General features: G+C 41.8%; 1 long non-coding RNA gene across 3 annotated transcripts in view; it reads right to left on the bottom strand.

Annotated features, from left to right (window-relative positions):
* LOC119512488 overlaps positions 1-22,289 on the bottom strand; it is a 68,901-nt gene that overhangs the window by 19,898 nt on the left and 26,714 nt on the right. For 2 of the 3 annotated variants that reach the window (XR_005212393.1, XR_005212391.1), the window contains exons 4-5: positions 16,556-16,654; positions 14,396-14,730 (exon numbers count right to left, since the gene is read on the bottom strand). This is a non-coding gene — a long non-coding RNA (uncharacterized LOC119512488). Of the gene's footprint in view, positions 1-14,395; positions 14,731-16,555; positions 16,655-22,289 lie in introns of those variants that run through there. The other variant, XR_005212392.1, reaches the window with a different exon arrangement.

Raw genomic sequence — 22,289 nt, 5'->3', positions numbered from 1 at the left:
AAACATTTCATAAGACTTCAAGCCCCTAATCTGCCAGAGTTATACATTACTACAGCAATCAGATTTCAGCTGGATCCCCCTATCCCAAGTTCTGTGGGAAGTCCAATGGCCTTCCCAAGATTTCTGCAAATTCCGAGCAGCTAAAGCTCATAATAGTCCCTTTTGGCTCAGACTCTGGCTCCTGCTGGACTTTTGATATCACTCACATATCACCTCCTGAGGCTGGTCCCTTCCCTCTGCTCTGAGCTGTCCTATATACGGGTGGCAACTCCCTTTTTCCATGCTTCACCAAAAAGAAAAAATACACATATACAAACTCCCTCAAAACATTTGACTCTCCTGAAGGTCTGAAGAGACAGAGAGGTTTTATATTACCATGCCTCTTGGACCTTCACCTTCTCCAGATACTTCTCACATTTGGGGTGGGGGGTAGGGGGATCTCCCCTCCCTCAGGAAACTAAATCTCCATATATTAATCAGAGCAACTGAACCCTCCACCCCCTTCCCTAATTCAAGGCCACCTCCGAGGTCTTTGGAGTCAGCCCCACTATGAACCATCCACTCCAGATTCTACCTTTGACCAGCACCAAGGAACAGAAAGAAGTTTTGGACTTTCACTTTCTTACTCTTACCATTCTGTAGGTAGCAAAGGGAAAGGAATGATTTTTCTCCTACAGATACGAATTATGCCACCTCTCTTTGAAGCAAAACTGACCATGGTCAATTTTGATTTTAAATAAATTTCTATTCATCACTCAATGTAAATGCTCCAGCTCAGAGAAAAGCCTATATGACAAGTTCAAAACAACTGCCATGCACACATATTGGGGTCTACTGGACACTGAGAATGTGACTAAGGAAATCAATGCTTCTGTTCAAAAGGCATTGTTTGGTTTGATTTGAGGTTGCCAGAAGAGATAAAGGGGTTCATATTCCTGGGTCACCTTGTAATGGGATTCTATTTTCAGGTTGGCGCTCAAGCCTCAAACCCTGGTGAAATGGACAAAATTAGGAGTGTGCTTCAAGGATGCCTTCTACCTGGGTTGGTGGAGGTCTTGGGCCTCCACCAGCTGAGAGGACTCTTGGATGAGAGGCAAGGACAGACGCAAGGGGAAGGTGTCCTCCCAGACCTAGGTCAGCTCTCAGCCTTGCCCCTGATCCCCTCACACTTCCCTTGGGCTTTCTAAGAGGAAGGAGCAAGCAAGGCCTCCAAAACAGGAGAAGTCCAACTGTAACAGAGGCCAGATGCAGAGAGGCTCCACAAGGCTTTGACTACCAAAAAGGAGCAAATCCCAGGAAAGAAGAATTCTGAGCTTTGAATCCCTTTGTTCATCACACCCAAAAGTGCAACCACAGGCACCATGGCTCAGTAAGGTCCCTTAGAAATCCTCTTCATTCCTGGGAAGGGAGAGGTAATGACAGATGTCCTAAGAGGCCAAGATTTATAATGCCAGATTAAACTAATAGAGAAAGAAGGTGAGGATGGGGAATAAATCTTTTATCTTACATAAGAAGTCAAAAGTTGACATTTCATTCATTGCTGTGATAATTGGAAAAATATAGGCTTAAATATTTTCAAACTTAAAAGTACTCCCTAATAAAATTTAAAACAGGATACATACACTCCAAATCAAATAAATAGGAATTAAAAAAAATAATAAATGGGAACATTCTAGACATCTGGTTTCACACTTCCTTTTTTTCACTGATAGAGATGCCTGCTTTGATACTGTAATGGCCACACAGTATTTCATAGTCCCCCTCCTGATGGAGATTTACCACTGCATTGAGCACTTTTGGAGAACTCTGTGCCCAAGGGTGAGCATTTCTGTAGATGAGATGCCAGTTTGCCCTGCTATGACTTGCCTATTTGTATTCTTTGTCCATTTTCTGTTGGGCTTATTGTCTTTTTCTTATTGGTTTGTAGATCCCTTTATAGATTATAGGTATCAATCCATTGTCTATTATATATGTTGCAAAACTTTTCTCCCAGCCTGTTATTTTCCTTCTAACTTTGTTTATGGTGACTTTTGCCAGGCAGAAGTTTCTAACATCTATGTGGCAAAACCAGTTACAAACAATTTAGAAAGGACTGAAATGGGAACAGTGCACCCCAAGCCCTGAGCCACACAGCCTCTCCTGCTGGGGGCCACACAACCTTGCTTGGGTTCCTGTGGTGAAATGGCCAGTGAAGCAATCATTTTCTGGGTATTCATATCTGGTTCTATAGCCAGGGTGGCGGAATAAATAGATCAAGTTAAGAAGGGGCATAAAGAATTGTGAAGGTTTATATCTGTTTGTGTGTTTCAGATATTTGGTGATTTCTTTCTTAAATGTTTGGAGTCAAGTACTAACAATGAACAATGTAAACGGAAGCCTGAACCATTGAAAATCCAAAAACATCTTTATGAACAATGATCTGAGGATTTCCAGACTCTTTCAAACTATGTGGGCTTCAGGGCATTATATGTTGTCACTGTGAGCAGAACAGCTGAACACAGCCCAGGAAAAATAAATTCCAGACCACAGGAATAGTCAAGCTCCAGACTCCATTGAATCTTAGAGTTTCAAGCAAGAAACCTTTAGAAAAATTTCCATTCAGCCTCTCACAGATGATTAGCACTGGCTCAATCTGATCCTGACCAGTCCAAAAACTCAAGCAGCTAAAAGGGAGTTTGCCTGCAAGAGTGAGGGCTTTTCCTCCCCCAAGAGTACTTTGTCCCTGTTCCTGAAAACTCTCCTAAAGGCCCAGTCCTTTGTGGCAGCCATCATACTTGGCCAGACCAGCCCCTTATTAAAACTCCATGTTATTCAGGCGGGCAGGGCAGAAAGCAAGCCCAAGAGATGCCCCAGCTCCCCTCCCTCTCACTGAAACCTGACACTCCCTTAGGAATCTGCTTTCTAGCCAAGGAAGGTTCTACCACAAAATCATTTGTCAGTACCCAGAGCACCAGGAGGGGAATCAGACATTCTCGCAATGACTTTTCAAAGCCATCATACCTACAACCTTACCAAAAACCCTACCTTTGCTAAGGCTCGTGGAAAAAACAACCACACTTCTCAGGGTTGGATCTACGCACCTGGTCATCAAGGACTTGAGCCCCTCGGTCACGGTCTGCAAAGTCAGACCCTTCGCCTGGTCATGACCTATGTTCTCCTATATTTCTACTGCTCCTAGTCTTCACCTTCATTGTGAGTTCCAGCCCCTCAATACCCCCACCCCACCCTTGTGCCACCTATCAGTCCTTCTTCCTCTAGCCAACCTAATGAAACCACTCTCCTACCAAAACCCCAGACTCCCTGACCCACACCTTTGTTCCATTTGTTCCAAACCACAGCTCCTATTTGAATACAAATGTCCCCCTCTGCGTTGCCGAGTGCTGCTAAAGCCATCTTGAAGCCATGAGGTCCGGGTCCTCTATAAACTCACTGTCTCCCACATTAGCCGGGGGTTCCTCAGACCGCTCTCTCTGCCCCTGCCATAGTAGCTTTTAAAAACCCTACCACTCTCCCCACTTTCCCGCCTGTTCCCAGGAGGTGACCTCAATTCTGTCCAGAGAAAACAAAGCCCATTTGAAGGAAACTCTGACTTTCTGTCTCACCCAAATCTTACCAGATCCCTCTGCCCTGTTATATCTTTCTCCCTTATCAAATGAGATTTTTTAAATGCAATTTTACTGAGATATACTCATACACCATATAATCCATCCAAAGTATACAATCAATGGCTCACAGTACCATCATACAGTTGTGCACTCATTGCCACAATCAATTTTTGAACACTTTCATTACTCCAAAATAAAGAAAAAAATATAAAAAAAATTTAAAAGGACACCCAAACTACCCCATACCCTTATTCCCTCCCCGTATTATTTATATATTTTTTGTGATTATCAAAGGAGATTTTAGAAGTGCTTATCCAGAGTGCTAGCAAAAGGCAGGAAAGCAATAAATGGTACTGGTGGTGGTGATGGTGGTAGCCTCGGTGGTAGCTCTGTCCTTTGTTCGTTTCAAGTCTTAGCTCTCCACCTGGAGAAACAGCATCCCCTTCTCCTCTGGGGCCTGCCTCGACAATTTTTATTTTTCTTTCATATCTTCAACTTCTGTCTCTCTCTCTCTCTCTGTTAGTTCTTTCCCCACAGCTAGGAACATGGTCAGGTCTCAAAAAAATAAATAACCCTCCCTAGAACCTGTGTCCTTCCCTCACTATGTCGCCTCACTTCACAGACAAGCTTCCTGAAAGGGTGACTCCCTGCGCCGCCTGCACCCTCCCTTGCCATTCGCCAACTGCAGAGGGGCCGTCAAGGGAAGCGCGGGCTGCTCCTACTTACCACAGGTTCTGCTCTTTGGAAAATTGCTTTAGAGATTAGCAAAGAAGCACAGTGAAAGGACATACATTGTGTTGCTACTAATTCAGAGTTTTAATAACATGAAAGAGAATAATTAGTAGATTAACCTTGGTATTAACACTACCTCTGACTATAGGATAAACAAGATTGTTTAAAGTGTTCTTAAAACAAATATGTTTTCATTCCCTACATCCAAAAAGGAGAAGCAATCTCTCCCTCTGAGTTCCCACAGTATTAATCTCTTTCATATTCTTACCACTTTATCTATATTTAAAATTATTTATACATGAAAAGAAAGTTCCTCAAAAGTAGGCCCAGTTCGAGCCATCTCGACAGGTGAACTCGCTGCCCTCCCCCCTACATGGGACCCAACTCCCAGGGGTGTAAATCTCCCTGGCAACGCAGAGTATGACTCCCGGGGATGAATGTAGACCCGGCATCGTGGGACTGAGAGTATCTTCTTGACCAAAAGGGGGATGCAAAATGAGACAAAATGGTTTCAGTGGCTGAGAGATTCCAAATGGAGTCGAGAGGTCACTCTGGTGGACATTCTTATGCACTATATAGATAACACCTCTTAGGATTTAATGTATTGGAGTAGCTGGAGGTAGATGCCTGACACTGCCAAGCTCCAACCCAGCAGCCTGGACTCCTGAAGACAATTGTATGGTAATGTGGGTTACAAGGGGTGACAGTGTGATTTTGAAGACCTTGTGGATCACACCCCCTTTGTCTAGTGTATGGATGAGTGGAGGAATGGGGATAAAAACTAAAGGACAAATGGGGTGGGATGGGGGGATGATTTGGGTGTTTTTTTTTCACTTTTATTTTTTATTCTTGTTCTGGTTCTTTCTGATGTAAGGAAAATGTTCAGAGATAGATTGTGGTGATGAACGCATAACTATGTTATCATACTGTGGACAGTGGATTGCATATCATGGATGATTGTATGATGTGTGAATGTATTTCAATAAAACTGAATTTAAAAAAAAAAAAAAAAAAAAAAAAAAAAAAAAGTAGGCCCAGTTCAAGGTATCATAAAACTCTCTGCAGTTAATAACACATGAAAATGGATGGACTTTACAAGCATCTATTATTGTAGATTGGATAATTCTAATTACAGATCAATCCAATCAACTGATTCAGTCAGGTTCCCCGAAGAACCTCTCCGGATGTTTGCTCACCTAATACTAGTTTGCCTACATACTGAATCCAATAAAGCTGCATTCAGTTGGTCACATCCTGTCATTTAGGTTTTCATTTGTTTCAATGTGCCTTTAATGTGTAAGGCTCAAATACTGAGGTATTATTGTGTCGCTTGGGGTTCAGTCCAGAAGGATTAAGGTAAAAGTTAGTGAGGCAGGAATAACCCAGACTGAAGGGTGTGCGCAGACTGTTCCCAGGGAAGCAATGCTTTTCCCCTCCCTCACCCCAAAAATACCCAGGAAGTGCTACTCCAGGAAGGAAGGAGCCATGCCTGCTCCTCTCTGCTTCAACTCCTCTCCTATAATCTGAGAGTCAGCTCTTAAATACAATTTATCCTGAGGCACAGCACAGGCATGGCTTTGCTCCTTGCTGGACCTCCCTAGGTCAGTTTGTTTCTGAAACAAATAAGTTTGCCTAGAAAATCTCAAAAGTTTTTTCTGATGCTAATATTCTGTGACTGGTGGCACATCACTTAGTTTGAAATAAATTTTATTTTGAAAAGCAGGTTCCCAATATAGTTATGTTAGGTTAATTGTTTTTCTTATTCCTTTGTTTGGTTATAGTTTATTTTCTTGGGGTAGGGGGGAAACATGTTGGAAGCAAGTAGTTATTTTAGGTTATTTGTTTTTTCTTATTCCTTTGTTTTGGTTTTGTTTGAAATTTTTTATTGTTTTTTAATTTTTTGATGAAATTAAAAAAATAATGAATGAGTGTTTTAAAAAAAGTAAATAAGTAAATGAACAATGGGGGCAGGAGGGGAATGGAATGTTTTGGATGTTCTTTTTTATTTTAATTTTTATTTTATTTTTTGGAGTAATGAAAATGTTCAAAGATTGATTGTGGTGATCAATGCACAACTATATGATGATACTACGAACAACTGTTAGTACACTTTGGAGGATTGTATGTTATGTGAATATATCTCAATAAAATTACATTTAAATATATACATATACACCCATTATAATTTGGAAGATACAAATAATAAAATAATAATCACCTATATTCCCACCATCCAGAGACAACCAGTTAATATAAATTTTACATTGATTTTATTTCATATCAAATATGTAATTTGTGTTCTGCTTGTCCCCATATTCATATGATAAGCATTTTCATGCATTTTAAAAATTTTCGTAAATAAAATTTTAAATGTCTGCGTAACATTCCATCAAAAAAAAAATTTTAAAAAAGGCAGGTTCCATGCTTAAAGAAACCCAGTGGCAAACCCTCTTGTGATATGAATAATGACCCTGCTCTCCAGCACCCCCAACGTAATTGTTAGGCCATCTAAGGGAGACCAATAATTCTCCCCAGCAGGAAGTGGGGGTGCTGTCAGGAGCTCCTTCCACAGCACTGATGTTCCTGCCACCACAGTCCTTGATCCTTACCCTGGCAGAATTACGGGCTTGGAGGAAGTGGTAAAAAGGTTGCCAGAGACGCATGCCAGGAAACACAGGGCGGGGCCAGGTGACAGGTCCCAGACCCTCTGGAGCCAGAATCAGAACCTCCCAGTTTGCTTTACCCTCGTAGAGAGCTAAAAATCACCAATGGCACACAGCAAGAAGGCAGGGCTAGACTGGGTAAGCAAGAGCCAGATACGAGCTACAGAGGCTCCAGATTTAGAATCCAGGCGGTGAGGAGGGAGGGGGTAGGGAGCCTCCCACAGAGGACCTGTGAAGTAGCTGTCCTCTTTGGGTGACATCCAGGTTGCCAGTATGAAATCGCCTGCCTTCCCAGGCCTCCTGGCTGGCTCCAGAGATTTTCTCAGCAGCCTGATTTTTTAGAAGAGATCATGTGACTCAACTCTTTTAAGAGAAAAGATCCTGTGACCCACCAGATACCAGCTCACTGGCTTTGGAAACGTTTCTTCTTTGTAGAGTCACCAACTCATAGAGCAGAAACTTCTCTTGGTGCTTCCATTTCCTCCCTCCTCGCTATAAAAATTCAAGCCATAAGAGTTGTCCCAAAACAACCCAGCAAAGCTGTGGCGTGAGGCTTTGGGAAGACTGTTCCATGCAGCTCAACATGCTGCAGGGAGAAAGATTCCTTCAGTCCTTCACTCACTCACTTATTCATTCAACCACCATTTCCCAACTGCCCACTCTGCTCCAAGCACTGGGCTGCAAGGACACCAGCAACCTCCTTCGGGGCCTCTTCTTTAGAGGGGGCTAGCGACTGCAGGAGCTACCTCTTTAAAACAGACCCTGCTGATTCAGAACTTCTGACAGAAGAACAGCATTTTGCATTTCTACCATCAGAATGAGTTAGCGAAATAATTTAATCCCTACAAATATGACTACCACTTGGAAAGCTGAAATGACAAGAGGCTCTGGATTTTCTGCTCATTAAAGCAGGTCATCTTAGAGCCTCCACCAGCTAGTGCGTGCACAAATGAAGTTACCACGTGATCCCCAAAGCAAGCAAACCTAATGACTTCACAAAAATATTTTTTTTTCATTTAACTAATTCAGACAAGCTCTTCCCTCGTGGATCTAAGTCAATATGCTTTTACTGTATTGCTTTCAAAGGAATGAAGCCAGAATTCAACAAACCACTAAGCTAACACACTGACTGCTGTAACCAAATTGGCGAATCTTACTTCCAAGATACCTCATGGCTATTTATGGACAGGTTAGGGCTTTTTTTTTTTCCCCCTTGAATTCAATGGAACATCCAACATTCTCTGGTTTAGGGGAATGTCAGGACCTATAAGGGCCAGGGGACAGGGCAGTGACTGTAACATGGTGTAATCCTTGGCACTCTTCTCCCTCCCGTCCCTTAACTGTGGGTACCCTGGGCTCCAGGCTGCTGCTTTTCTCTAGTCCTTTCCTCCTTGGAAAATTCATCTCCAAGGGACAGAGCATGGAGAAATGGAATCTGAGGACTGACAACCTCAGTTTGAGAAATAATTCTACTCTAACTGAGCTTCAGTATCCATAATAATACAAAGCAAATGGGATTGTGTTAGCTAAGCCACTGTATATGACGGCAGTTGGTCAACAGCTGAGAGATCTTTTTTTGGTGGAGTGATCTTTAAACGTTGTGGTTATTGTCTTATTACAGCGATCGCTACCCACTCCTACCTCTTCCCAAGCTGTTCTTAGGTTGCAGGTGAGACCCACTGCCACAGTCCCCTCCCCAGGGTCTGCTGAGACTGCCAGCAGGGAGGGGGAACCAAGATGCCACCACCCCTTCTCAAGCCTCTCGAGGGTGCCAACTCTAGGAAGCCTCCCACCCCCATCTATTGCTTCTACTAGAAGTCACTTTTTCTCTAAATACATGGGAATCCCTAGCATACAGAACAATTCCTTCTGGATATACCTCAAGCCCCTCAAACTCAACTCCAGGAAACAAATTAGTCTCCCCTTCTAGAAGAGTGGCTCCCCTCTCCAGTTAACCCTTCCATGAACAATCTTTCGGATTGGTCCTTTTCCTTATGCTCCCATCATTCATCCCAGCTGATGCCTTATTATTTAAAGCCTATATTACCATTACAGCTTCCTAACTGGTTTCTCTAACTTCATTTTCTGCTTCTTTCAGTTCACACACCCATGTCATAAAACCTTCCTGCTTCACTTTTATCACCACTATCTGCTCAAGAGCCTTCAATGGCTCTTTATCACCTAGCTCAGCAAGGTAAAATAACTTTTGTTTCAACCCACCCACCACCCTGAAGTCAAAATCTATTGCTTTTTTTTTTTAAGGTCACCTTGTTGTTTTTCTGAATCAGAAAAGATAAGCTCTGTTAATATTGTATGATTTCTAAAACATATACATATAGTTATGGCCACATTTGTTAAAAATGAAACAGGCTCATATTCTATATTTTTTTTCATGTATATATTGTTGCCATGTTTCCACATCAGTGGTCATAGACCTACTTCATTTATCACTGTATGGACATGCCACAATTTATTCAACCAATCCAGTAGTGAAGGCTGTTTTGGTTATTTTATAAACTCTGTAGAAACAAATATCCTCATTACATACATCTTTGTACACTTGCCCTTGGGATAAATAATTACAAGTGGAATTTCTGGTATAAATCAATTGCTTTTTTTTTTTTAAGGTCACCTTGTTGTTTTTCTGAATCAGAAAAATATATACTTTAAATTTTGATATGTACTGCCAAACTGGACATCAGAAAGGTTGGACTACTGTATCTTACCAGCAACAGGGTATGAGTTCCTGTTTCCTCAAGCCCTCACCAGGAAAAAATGTTTTCTTCTTTTCAATATTTGTCAACCTAACAGTATATGCTTCTGGATTATAAGCAAAGCAGCCTTTTTTTCCATATGCTTTACTGCTCATTTGTATTTATTATTCTATGACTTTGACTTGTTTTCTTTTTGGGGTATTTGCTTTTTTCCTGTTGATTTGTAAGAGCTTGATGCACATTAGATATGTTGAAAATTCTTTTTAACTAGTTTGTCATCTACTTTTTATTTTTGTTCATGATGTTTATTGTGTGTTTTTTTTTTTTTAATTTTTAAATTTTTTAAATTTTCAATTTTTTTAAAGCTAATCCATCACACTTTTTCCTTTATAGCTTCTTTGGTGCCATACTCAAAAAAAACCTAATTATCTTCTAGTACGTTTATTTTTTATGTAAAAATCTTCGATCCACTTAGAACTTAATTTGCTTTAACGTGATAGATATATTTTTTTAATAGGTAAGCCTATATTATTTGCCCTAACACTATTCTTTCCCATTGAAATACAGGGTCTGTATCTGGACTTTCCAATATATTCTGACCTCTGCCCTCCAACAAGGATTCTGCTTTCCAGTTGGGCTAGATTTTTCATTATCCACAATAAGTTTTGTGTAGGTTGCTGCCTATAGCCATGTTGTTACCCTTCGTGGAATATCCTCCTACTTTCCCTCCACAGATCCTTCAAAGCAAAACAATTACTGGGGTAAGGAGAAGAGGTAAATGCTATTTAAAATAAGAAATGTCTTCAAAAGAGGAAAGATATTGTAAAAGAGTGCATCAGAGGCTCTACAGATCCTTCATGTTTCTAAAGAAATGCATGAAGCTTTATTTTTCAGGTGAGCCCCACTGTGCTCCAGAAGGGCAGCTGGGCAGACCAGCATGACACCTAATTAGCCCAAAGAGTAGTGGGCAGACTTCAAGGATAAGTTGGTAGTCAACAAGCAGGAGATATGTGTATGGACTCTACCCAATGAAACCTAAATGCAAGAAGAGGCCCCAGTATGGGAGAAGGGACCTGGCCTGAGAAAGATTGGAAAGCACAGGCCACAGCCCCTGATGAGGGAGTGACAGCAGGGTTGTAGTCCTAGATGGGGTTAGGGAGTTCAGGCAGGACAGTCAGACAGTGCTTAGTTCTCTGAGAAAAGTCAGAATAAAGGGGATATGGAAGGGAGGCAGAGACCGATGGCAGAGAGCTGTCACGCAGGCCACAGTACATGTGCCCAGGAGTCCTTGCCTGCTGGAGGCATTGGCTCCAAAATCCTGGTGATCAGTAAACCCAGCTATGTCACTAGATCTGTGTATGGGACCAGGGTGGGGCAGGGGAAGAGGGATGTTGTTGGTACATCCAGAACCTCCATAGAGCTGTGCTGATGCCGGCAAGGAAGAAGCTTTGGGAGTTGGGAGATGGAGGCCTTTCACCGGATATCCTTCTAGGGAAATGAGCCAAAAGAAAGGAGTTAGAACCCAAAAGGCCTAAAATGAAGCAAAAGTCTGGATCTCTAAAAAAAATGCTCTGGAGTTATGATAGAGATGTAGACAGAGTAGAAGCTGAGAAGCTGAGGGTGAAGGGCATCCATGACATGAACCCATCGGTGAGGAGCTGAGAAAGGCAGTGAGATTTGAGCTGCCTTAGTCAAAGACTCCTTGGGGGAGGCACGGTCATGAAAATTCGGATCATACAGACAGTCTGAAAGCAATGGTGAATGAAGAGTGAGGCCTAGCCAGTTAGGAAGGCTCTCTCTCTTTGGAGAAACTCAGACCAAAATGCTGTAGGTCTCAATCACCGGGAGCTACCTTGGCGGCCTCTGGATCAGCTATTTTGGCTCCATGATGCTATGGGCAAGAGGAAACTGCACCTTTGCCTGGGCCCCCCTAAGTGCTTTGTCATTGCTCTTGACATGGCTTATTCTGCTTTCTGGTAAAGCCCTATCTTGGTACAGCTCATTGGGAAATCATGACCAGAAGTTGTCTGTGACCAGCAGCTACTGAGGGAAGTGCCCTGCCCTTGTTGTCATCAGTAGCCTGTTTTGCGCCACCATTTAGCATCATTTCTGGGATCCTGCATCTTCCCCTTCCTAAGATCTGTGATGGTCTTGTCTGAGGACATCACAGCAAACCACAGACCCAAAGGTTCTATTCGCCTCGTTATTTTCCACCTGTCAGCTGTTCTCCACACAATACTCTGCCTGCACACCCTTCAGACTAGTTCAGCACCCAGCAACCCCTCCTTTGGGTTCAAAAGCCTCCATTCCCAGCACCCTCAGCTGCTTGTTTTTTCTCAGAGAAAACTGAAGGAAAGGAAGTGCATAGGGTCTCAGCTTCTCTTCTTCAGGGCCTTTACCTCAAAGTCAATAGTGTCTCTTTCCTGTCCCTGCAACTCTCTATCCCTGCCTTTGTCTAGTTCTCAGAAATAAATCTCATAAATTCATTGACACTTCCAATTACATGACCAGTCACAGCCAAACCCCTTCATGGAGTCTCTACATTTTTAGTAAACTCTCAAAGACTTAAATCAATGGAAAGAAATTTCACTTGTGGAATTCTAAGTAGTAGCAAACAACTGGAGCAAGTCTTTGAAGGGCAGGACACGTTGTTGGCACTCCTGAAATTATACCACTTGACAGACCAGCTCTGTCTCTCTGATTCCATCATCTGATGCCCTTAAGCTACCCTCCTCTGTCAGCCCAGAGGCCAGAAGCCTCTGAATCTGTGCCAGCACCCACTGCCATCAGTTCTCCCTTGGAAAGGCAAAATAGAGACACCTCGTTTACTCAGTAATCATTCACTGTAATACTCACACAACAGGTGCCACCAGCTCCAGTACATACAGTTAAGGGCATGCCACACCCTCACCTCTGCTCAGATCATAGCTCACTCTTTGGGATGTATCAACAGATTTTACCTGGAGAGGATGGGGCCTCTTTTGAAGCAAACCAGAGTTACCAGTGGTATTCTGGCATTTGTGGGCTGCACTGCAATGAAAAGCTAAAGAACAAAGGATTTTTTAATCGTCCCCTACAGCCAATTGTTATCTTTCCCACACGCATCGTGTATGCAGCATCTCTATATATAGAACCTAGTATTCTATAAACAGGATGCTCTGGCTAAACTCGTCTCAACGAGCAAAACTGTGAGGTGGAGAAAGGTGGCATCTCCCCACCTTCTTTCTTTCTCCCGCCTTCCTTTCCTAAATCTCACTGGAGACAGAAGAGCTCTGTGAAAGCAACTTGGGCTTTGGAGGTGGACAGACCTGAGCAGAAATCCTAACTCAGTCTTTTACTAGCCATGTTATCTTGGACATGCTACATAACTTCTTTGACTTTCAGCTTACCCATGTGCAAAAAGGGAGGGGGGGATACTTTACAGGGTTGTATTATGATAATTAGAGAAGAAAATATACAAAAAGTATCTAATATTTGCCTGGCTCTGAAGGATGCTGAGTTTCTGTTCTTCCCTAGCAAGCTCATCATGCACCTGGCACCCTCACAATATTCTCTGGATGCCTAAGGCTTCTACTTGAGCGCCCCACACAAACCTAAGCCTCGTAGCATTCTCCTGTTTCCTAACCCTGTCAAAGTTCCCATCCCTTTGAAGAAGTGATCTAATAACACGGTTAAAAGAAAACAATTTTGATGAAATGAATTTAAGTAAAATTTAAACAAGATTGCTGGCTTCCTTTATTAGCTCTGTAGGGTGTTTCTACATTTTAAAAGGAGGGCTGGAAATTCAAATGAAAGGGAAGATGTATAATGTGAGGCTATTCTAGATGTTTCAAATGTTACAGGATAGGAGATCAATGCAAACATGGAAGCACGGCCCATATCACACTGCACTGAAGATGAGAAACCAATCAGAGCTAGAGACCGTCAGTGCAGACTGCTGACTATCACACCTCAAATCAACTACAGGTCCTAAATAGGATTTGTGGAGCCTTGGCTACCCCTTCCTGCTCTAGCCAGCACATACCACTTCCTTAGCCAGAAGTTATAATGGTGCTTTTCTCCTAGGAGGTTTCCAACACTATTTTAAAACTCTTTGGCATCAAGCAGCCAACAGGATTTGATTAGGGTCAGCCTTAGAACAGTCTGTGGGAGGCCTGGGCCCCCCTTCTAGCATCACACCTCACTTCTCCAGATGATCTCAACAAGGCCCAGATTAATACAGGAGGTGGAATGGGCGTGTTGACTTTTCTCTAAGGGATCCAGAAAGAAGGACCACAGGGAAATTTTTAGGCTTCCCTCATACAGGATCACAAGTAGACTAAAATGGCCTAAGAATAATAACCAGATACAATGTGCTCTGCTGACTATAAATCACAATTTGCATGGCAGTTCTCATTATGAGGTACTCCTCAGCCATATGCATGATCTACTCGACCTTCCTGGCAAACCCTGAAGGAACCAGTGCTAGCCCAGGATAAACTCTCAAGAGCCAGACACCCCTGGGAGATGGGAGGGGCTGGTGGCAACTTCAGCAAATGGAGTAAAGAGGACTAAAGGTGCTGTCCAGGATGACAGAATCCAGATAGGATTAGCCAACAGTATAGGCTTAGGAAATGGGCAAAGCAGAGACAACAACAAAAGGTTTAAAATTTTTATATTTATTTTTTTAAAAAAAAGCAGCCAAGCAGTCACCACAGGAAAAATCAGAACTTTACTGGATTTTCTAATACTTATTTTGTGTTTAATATTTTTTTGAAATACATATTGTGGGGTGAAATACGAGAGACACCTTTATTTGTCTATTATTTAGCCTTCTAAAGTTCTTAACCTGGTTCTTAGCTTTGGCAGAAAGCAAGAAAAACCAGGAGTCTGAAGCTAGTTCATTCAAGGTCAACATTCATTTCTTCATTCAACAAACATTTCAGCAAGTGCTAGTAAGTGCCAGTCCTTTGCTCAGTCCTGGGATACAGTGGCAAACAAAACAGATGTGGTATCTGTGTTCCCGGAGATCACAGGCTAGTGAGAAAAGTTGAGAATTAAGAACGGGATCTATAGCAAAAGGTTGATACTGGAAAAAAGGCAAGACTCTGCTGAGGGAAGAAATCTCTTCTGGGATGTCAGCATAAAGCCCGTGGGTGGGCAAGGAGCTGTTCAGGGAGAGGAACTGGTTCAGATAATGCCTGCATTCAGCACAGGGACCCCACTCCCTTTGGAGGAGGAAAGCGCCACTGGAGTGCCATGAAGCTGCCCCTTCTCTGCTCACAGCCATGAGCCCTGTGGCCTGTGTGTGAAATCTTGAAAGCCCCAAGGAGAAACCAAGGCTTGAGTTGTCTGCTGACTGGAATTCTAGGAAGTGTTACAGGCCAGCCAAGGGAAGCATAAGAACAATTGCTGGGCAAACCTACTCCCACTTGTAACCCACATCCCTCTGACATTGCATGGAAAGGAAAAATAAAGCCCGATTTCATCTCCCTTGTGGAGAAGGGAGACAAGGAGACCTGCTGAAGTGGTCAGGCTACAGCCAGAAGCCTCCTGAGAGGAGTTTTTGCTTTGGGATGAGGAGAAGGCAAGGATGGGGCAAGGCTGTGGCCTGCTGGGTAGCAACTCTAGCAGCTCAGTTCCAGCACTGCCAGAAGCTGATGCTATGGTTAATGGGAGAAAGCCAACAACCACCACAAAGGGAGCTACAGAATCAGTACACAGCTGGCAGAGTAGTGGTCTAGAGAGATCTCAAAGTATAGACCCTCTATGAGCCTCAGCTCCCTTATCTGTGAAATGAAGTGATAATAAAGGTACCTACCTCATAAGGAGATACGGAGCTTAGAACAATACCTGGCACATACTATGCCCTATATAAGGGTAGGCAGCTGCTGCCAATGGGACCTGTGGGTGCTGTGTTATATAAGAATCACTCTTTCTCCACCTTGGTTCAGAGGCAAGAAACTGGAGTTCCAAAAACCACTAATGAGGGCAGGATTAGAACAGTCACGCAGTGAGTTCTAATCCCAAACTGCTTTACATGGCACATGCATCCCCACAGCTTATGAAAACAATGCCTTTTGGCTGCATCCAAACATCAAATCCATTCTCCAAAATGGAGATTTACTATCTCTGAGGATGATATTCAAAAGAATAAGCCATTTTCAAATTGGGGGAGGGGAAAATAGATCGAAGGATCCTGCTCTTGCCCCTCCTTCTTCAATAAATTGGTTCAGGACAATCAGCTACCCAACTGAACAAAAAACAGGGCCAGATCCTGACCGCTTCACAACAAAATAAATTCCTGATAAATGAAAAGTTTAAACTTCAAGATTAAATTTAAAGATTTAAAAAGAACACACGTGCAAAAAAAGAAAATGAGTGACCAGTTTACAATTTAAAGGTAGGGAAGAATATTCTTTCTAAGCTATGATGTAGCAACAAAAAACAACGTAAGGGAAAAGATGAATTTGACCACCCAAAAATGTAAAACTTCCAGACAGAAAAAAATCTGTATAAATAAAGTTGAAAGACAAATGACACACTGGGAACTATTCTGCATTATAGATGATAGTCAACAACCTTTTACAAATTAGTAAGAAAAATACTATTGGAAAAATGGGCAAAAGACATGAATAGTGATTCAAAGAAAAAATTTAAATGTCCAAAATACATTTAAAAAGATGTTTAATCTTTCTATTCAAAAAAAGGTAAATGAAATTACATTTGAGTGCTATGTATCAGTAAGAATTTTAACTGGACTTGCTGATTTACTCCTCAAAATAACCCCATGAAATAGATGCTATCATTATCTCTATTCTATCAAATACCAAGTGAGAGACAGAGAAGGTACATGGCTTACCCAGAGTCACACAGTTAATAAGTGGTTGGGTCAGAATTCAGGCTCCAGCAGGATGGCTCCGGGGTCACACTCTTAACCACGATGTTTCAGTGACAAGACCTATAAGATGGGGAAGATGAAAAACACAATGCCGGTGTTACTGAAGATGTGGGAATTAGGCATCCTCAAGTGCCGTTAGTACAAGTTCACATTCTTGAAGGTAGCCTGGTTCCATGAATTAACACTTTAAATGTGCATATCCCTTAATTCAGCCTCTCCATTTCTTGGAATTTATCCTAAGGAGACATGTAAACAAGCGTGCAAATGTGTACATATCAAGATATTTAACACAGCATGTTCATAATAACAAAAACACTGCAAATAAAAAACCCAATGGGTATACCAAAACTCCAACTAATTCATTCAACAAATATTTACTGAGCACCAACTTTGTACCAGGAACTGTTCTAAGCACTAGGTATGGAGCAGCAGGTAAGAAAGAAAAAAATACATTCCTGTTTTCATGGAGCATACATTCTAATAGAGGGAGTCAGACAATAAACAAACAAACAAGAAAAGTATGTAATATATCAAATACTGAATAAACGCTACAGAGAAAAATAAAGAAGAGAAAGGAGATAAAGAAGGAAAGGGAATTGCTACAATTTTAGGTAAGAGAGTCAAGGAAGGCTCCATTTATAACAGATGAGATAAATGGTTAAATATTAGAGAATAAATGCATTATGGTACATCCACACACTGAAATAATAATTTAGCCACCCGTTCTGTATTTACTGACATGAAAAGATGTCTACAACACACAAGTGAAAAAAGATTACAGAACAGTGTTAGGGAGGAAAAAGAGATTTAAGGTATGATTCCATTTACACAAAATTACATGTGTGCATGCTTATACTCTAAATGGGAGAGAGAAACAACACACACAGAGATCAATAATACCAAATGAGGGTCCAGGCTGTGTGTCAGGCAGCATTTATTTCTTCTCCCACCCACCGATCCTCCTTTCTACACCTACACTTTGATCCAGAAAGGATTTAAAGACAGCAAATCCACATGCCCGCATGAGTGCTTTAACTCTCCCCATCTTCCCTCACCCCTTTCCCTCTTCTTCCCATAAGTCAGGGCAGTGATGGGGGAAAGTGACAAAAGTTTAGGATCAAGTTAATAGAGGGGGCATCAAGACAGATGGAGGGAAACTTCCACGGGATCTGGATGGGGATTTCTCTCATTTGAGCACAGGGCAAACAGGTCCCAGGAGGCACAGGCACACCTCTATGCACATCTGCAGGATTTGAAGCAAAGCTATAGACTCCCTATTTCATCCCTTAACAAACCCAAATGCCCTGCAGGGGTAGCCAGGAGCAAGACTGACTCTTTCACAGAGAGAAACAGGCCACACAAGGCCAGATCTCTTTCCCTTGCATGAGTGCCTGCATCTTCCTCTGAGCAGAAAATGACCAGTCGAGTCCTTCTGACCCCCTCTTTGTCTTTTCCTCCATGCCTGCACCACAGCCTACCCTAAGTTTACACATGCCCAACTGCCCCACCCCTTTGCCATGGCTACCTTAAAGATTCACACACTTCCCCACTAGGATCTCAAGACTAGATCCCTACCAAGAAAGCTATCCAAGGTGACCAGACATGCTAGGTGAATCGGAATACTTTCAGTTTGGGTTAATGTTTTGAATAGCCTTTTGGACCGAGTCCAGACATATCTGCTCTCAGATATGCAGAAGCAGATTACATTCCTTGCATGAGCATAAAGTCACAAAGGAAGAAATGGCAACCTCCCAAAGGTGTAAATCATGTCACTGTCCCCTACTTCTTTAAGCTGGAGGTGAGAGTGGAGGCACATGAGTAGATTTTAGAGGGCCTAGATTTGAGTGATTCACGATATTTCTCACATACCATCTGTCACCTCTTGGCCACCTACCATATGCCAGGACTTATGTTAACAGCTTTCATATCACCCAAAATGGCAAAATCACTTCTATCAAACATTCCTACTATGTGTTCCTCAATTTAAGAAGCCTAAGGCACTGATAGGTCCAGCTACCCAGCCGACAGCTGATTACCCAGGCTTGATATGAGGAAGAGGAAAGGTATCTGAGATACCCCTCGGGGCTGCAACATTGATGTCTCTCCACACAGTAGCAGGCTGGAGCCCTCAGGTACCTCAGCCCTTAAAGCTCAACCTAAATTCCTAGGAAAGTCACTCCAGAGGCCAATGCCTCTAGAGGGAGGCCCTATTCAGGCTTCTGCTTCCTGGGCTTTCAGTAAGGAACATCCTTCACTCCCCTACTCCCTGCTCTCTCTCGCGCTCTCTCTCTCTCTCTCTCTCTCTCTCACACACACACACACACACTTTGTCTGCAAGTGGAAGAAATTCCCAGCTGGTGAAGGGTACAAGATGAGACAAAGAAAAACAAAAAGTAATTACCTCTGCAGAGGAGCCACCTTCTCTCTCCATCTCCTGTCTTCATTAATATGTACTTATTGAGCAACTTCTACTATGCTCATCGCTACAGGATATAATCATAAGACATGCCTCATGCCTTCAAGAACATATTTGATTTGGAAAAACAAATCAACACACAGGAAACACGTTATAAAAAAGGACTCCAAGTTTTCAGTCCATGTAAGAAGAAGAGAGGTGCTGTTAGGACAAATGGAGGGATGAGAGGAGTAAGACAAATGGTGCAGTGTCCCGGCACACCCAGGGATCTTCAATTTCAAACACTGAGCAAATCTTCCCCTTTTTTGGTTTCATTCTGAATAGTAAGTGTGTTTTACTTCAAAAAAATCCTAAATACAGAAATCTAAGACATAAAGTTGAGGATCATTCACTAGACAAGAAGCATTTTTCTCTTTGCTGTAAAATTTAGGGAGAGAAAATTTAACACACCCCCTAAATCCCCATCCTTGTTGTCACCCCCCTTCCCCCACCCCACACACATTCATACATATGTACAATGTTCACACCCAATTGTTCAGTATCACATTTTTAGGGTGAGGCAAGGTACTTTTAAAAACATTTATAAAAGGCAATGTACATATGAGTAAAAAAAAATATTTTTCTAATAATGCAAAAGGATATTAAAAAAAAAAAACACCTTCCAGAAATATTGTGGGTATATACAAGTATTCATAGTCCCCTCCTCTATCTTACACACACTAATACTAGCATACCAGAAACACTATTGTGCACCTTGCTTTTCTTTCCTCTTAATGATAAATCTTGGAGATTGTTCTATATTATTTTCTATCTACCTAATTCTTTTTAATACTTGTATAATATGGCTATATCTACCATAATTTACTCAACTAGTCCCTTATCAACATACAGTAAGATGTATTTTAAGCAAAATGTGTTAAAGGCTTTGCACACCAACTGTGCGTATTTTCCCCCGCAACAAGACTTTTCAGATTTCACTCTTTATATATCCTCCAAGCAACTATGATTTGATGCCTGAAACTTGTTTGGGTTTAAATGTCATAGTGTTTCATCTTAGTTCATTTCTTTTTTTTTTTTTAAGTGATCATAAGACTTTAAAGTCAAAAAACTGGATAAATGGGTACAAATGAAGGTTAGCCACAAGGTTTTTACAATCACAAGGGCACCAGATAAAGGCAGCAGGATTACCAGAGATCAAGGCAGCAGGATTACAGTTCAGATTTCAGGTATTTCCCTCTGTCTACTCTAATATACCAAAAAGTAAAAAGGAATATCTGTAAAATGATTCAGAATCATAATCAGCCCTTGAATCCTAACTTCTCTGTTACAACTCCTCCCTCTCATTTGATAATTTTCCCTCAATCTTGACGGATATCTGGGCGACTTTTCTAACCTCTTTGTGCTGAGAAAAGGGGTGTCAACATTACAAGGCAGAGGGATGAAACTGGTGGTTGTTCTTGGAGAGACCAGTACTCCTGGGTTTCGGAGCTTATCTGGTATAGGAACAATATGGAGGGTTTAAGTCTCCAAAAAACAAACTTTATAAGTAAAACTTTTATAGAACCCAGTGTATCCTTTAGGGTTCTCAGGGACAATGTTGGTTAGGGCTTGCCATATTGTGGCAGTTCGTAATATCTGGCTGAAAGTTGCATAAGAGTAACCTCCAGAATGACCTCTAGACTCAATTTGAAATTTCTTAGCCATTGAAACTCTATTTACTTCTTTTCCCCCTTTTGGTCATCCAATTCTACAATGCCAGGGCCAGGTTCATCCCTGGAAGTCATGTCCTAATTGTCAGGGCCACCTTAGCTCATTTCTATTACGTTGTATAGTGGCTTTGTCAGTGTCACAATCAGTCACCAAGGAAACACATGAAGTACACATCATCCTCTAGATACCAAGGTCACTTGACCCTTTACTCCATCATCCTTACCAATGATTTTTCAATAGTATTCCTTTTACTATATTTAACTCTGAGGAAATTAACTACTCAACTAATGAAAAAAAAGCACCTCTTTTACCCCAGTGTCTCTGGGTCTGCTATTTGCTTTCTGTTAGAGGAACCAAGTAAAGGAGTGAAGGCTCTCTGCCATCAAGGTTCAAATCTCAGTTCTACTATTTACAAGTTAATCCACCTGTCTGATTTTTCATCTGTGAAATGGGGGCAATGTCATCTATCTCTTACATAGGTGAAGTCACAACGCAGGGTGAAAAGTCCATTCAAGTGGGAGAAAGCACTGTCTTTGTTGAACTAGCACTGTCTGGAAAAGTCAGAGAAATGCTTAGAGAAGCTGTGAATGACAAGAAGGAATCTGACAAGTTAACAGGAGAAAGGGTGTTTCTGTCAGAAGCAACAGCACAGTAAAGGGTGAGAATTGTGCAGAGCCACAGTGCAGCAACAGGCACAGACAAGACAAAAATGCAGTTTATCAACAAGTACTTCTGAGAGCTTCTGCACACAGTGAGTGATGAAGATAAAAACATAAGCGAGATGGCACCTGCCCTCATGGAGTTTCTCATTCTAGTAAGAGAAAGACAAACGAGCAAACTGGTTAAGAGGTCTAATGGAAGCAAGTGAAATGCTAAGACAGTAACAATGGGACTTACCTTAGAGTGGCAAAAAAAAAGACCTCTCTGAGAAGATAATGTGCAATTGACACTTAAAGGCAAGGGATAATTAATGAAGTGAAAAGCAGGGTAAAAAGTATTCTAGACAACTTCTGTGCTTCAAAGGACTTTGTCAAAAAGGTAAAGAGGCAGCCAACTCAATGGGAGAGAATATTTGGAAAACATATCTGATAAGGGTTTGATATCCAGTATATATAAAGAAATCCTACAACTCAACAACAAAAGGACAAACAACCCAGTTATAAAATGGGCAAAAGATATGAATAGACATTTTTCCAAAGAGGAAATACAAACGGCTAAAAAGTACATGAAAAGATGTTTATCTTCATTAGCTATTAGGGAAATGCAAATCAACACCACAATGAGTTATTATTTTACACCTACTAGAATGGCCACTGTTAAACAAACAGGAAACAACAAATGCTGGAGAGAACATGAAGAAATCGGAACACTGATTCACTGCTGGTGGGAATGTAAAATGGCACAGCCGCTGTGGAAGACAGTTTGGCGGTTCCTCAGAAAACGAAATACCAAGTTGCCCTTCAACCTGGCAATTCCATTACTCAGTATATAGCCAGATCTGAAAGAAGGGACACAAACAGAAATTTGCACACCAATGTTCACAGTGACATTATTCACAATTGCCAGAAG

The sequence above is a fragment of the Choloepus didactylus genome, chromosome 17 (assembly GCF_015220235.1).
Source record: "Choloepus didactylus isolate mChoDid1 chromosome 17, mChoDid1.pri, whole genome shotgun sequence".
Classification (NCBI taxonomy): Eukaryota; Metazoa; Chordata; class Mammalia; order Pilosa; family Megalonychidae; genus Choloepus; species Choloepus didactylus.
This window is presented reverse-complemented; position numbering and strand designations above follow the sequence as displayed.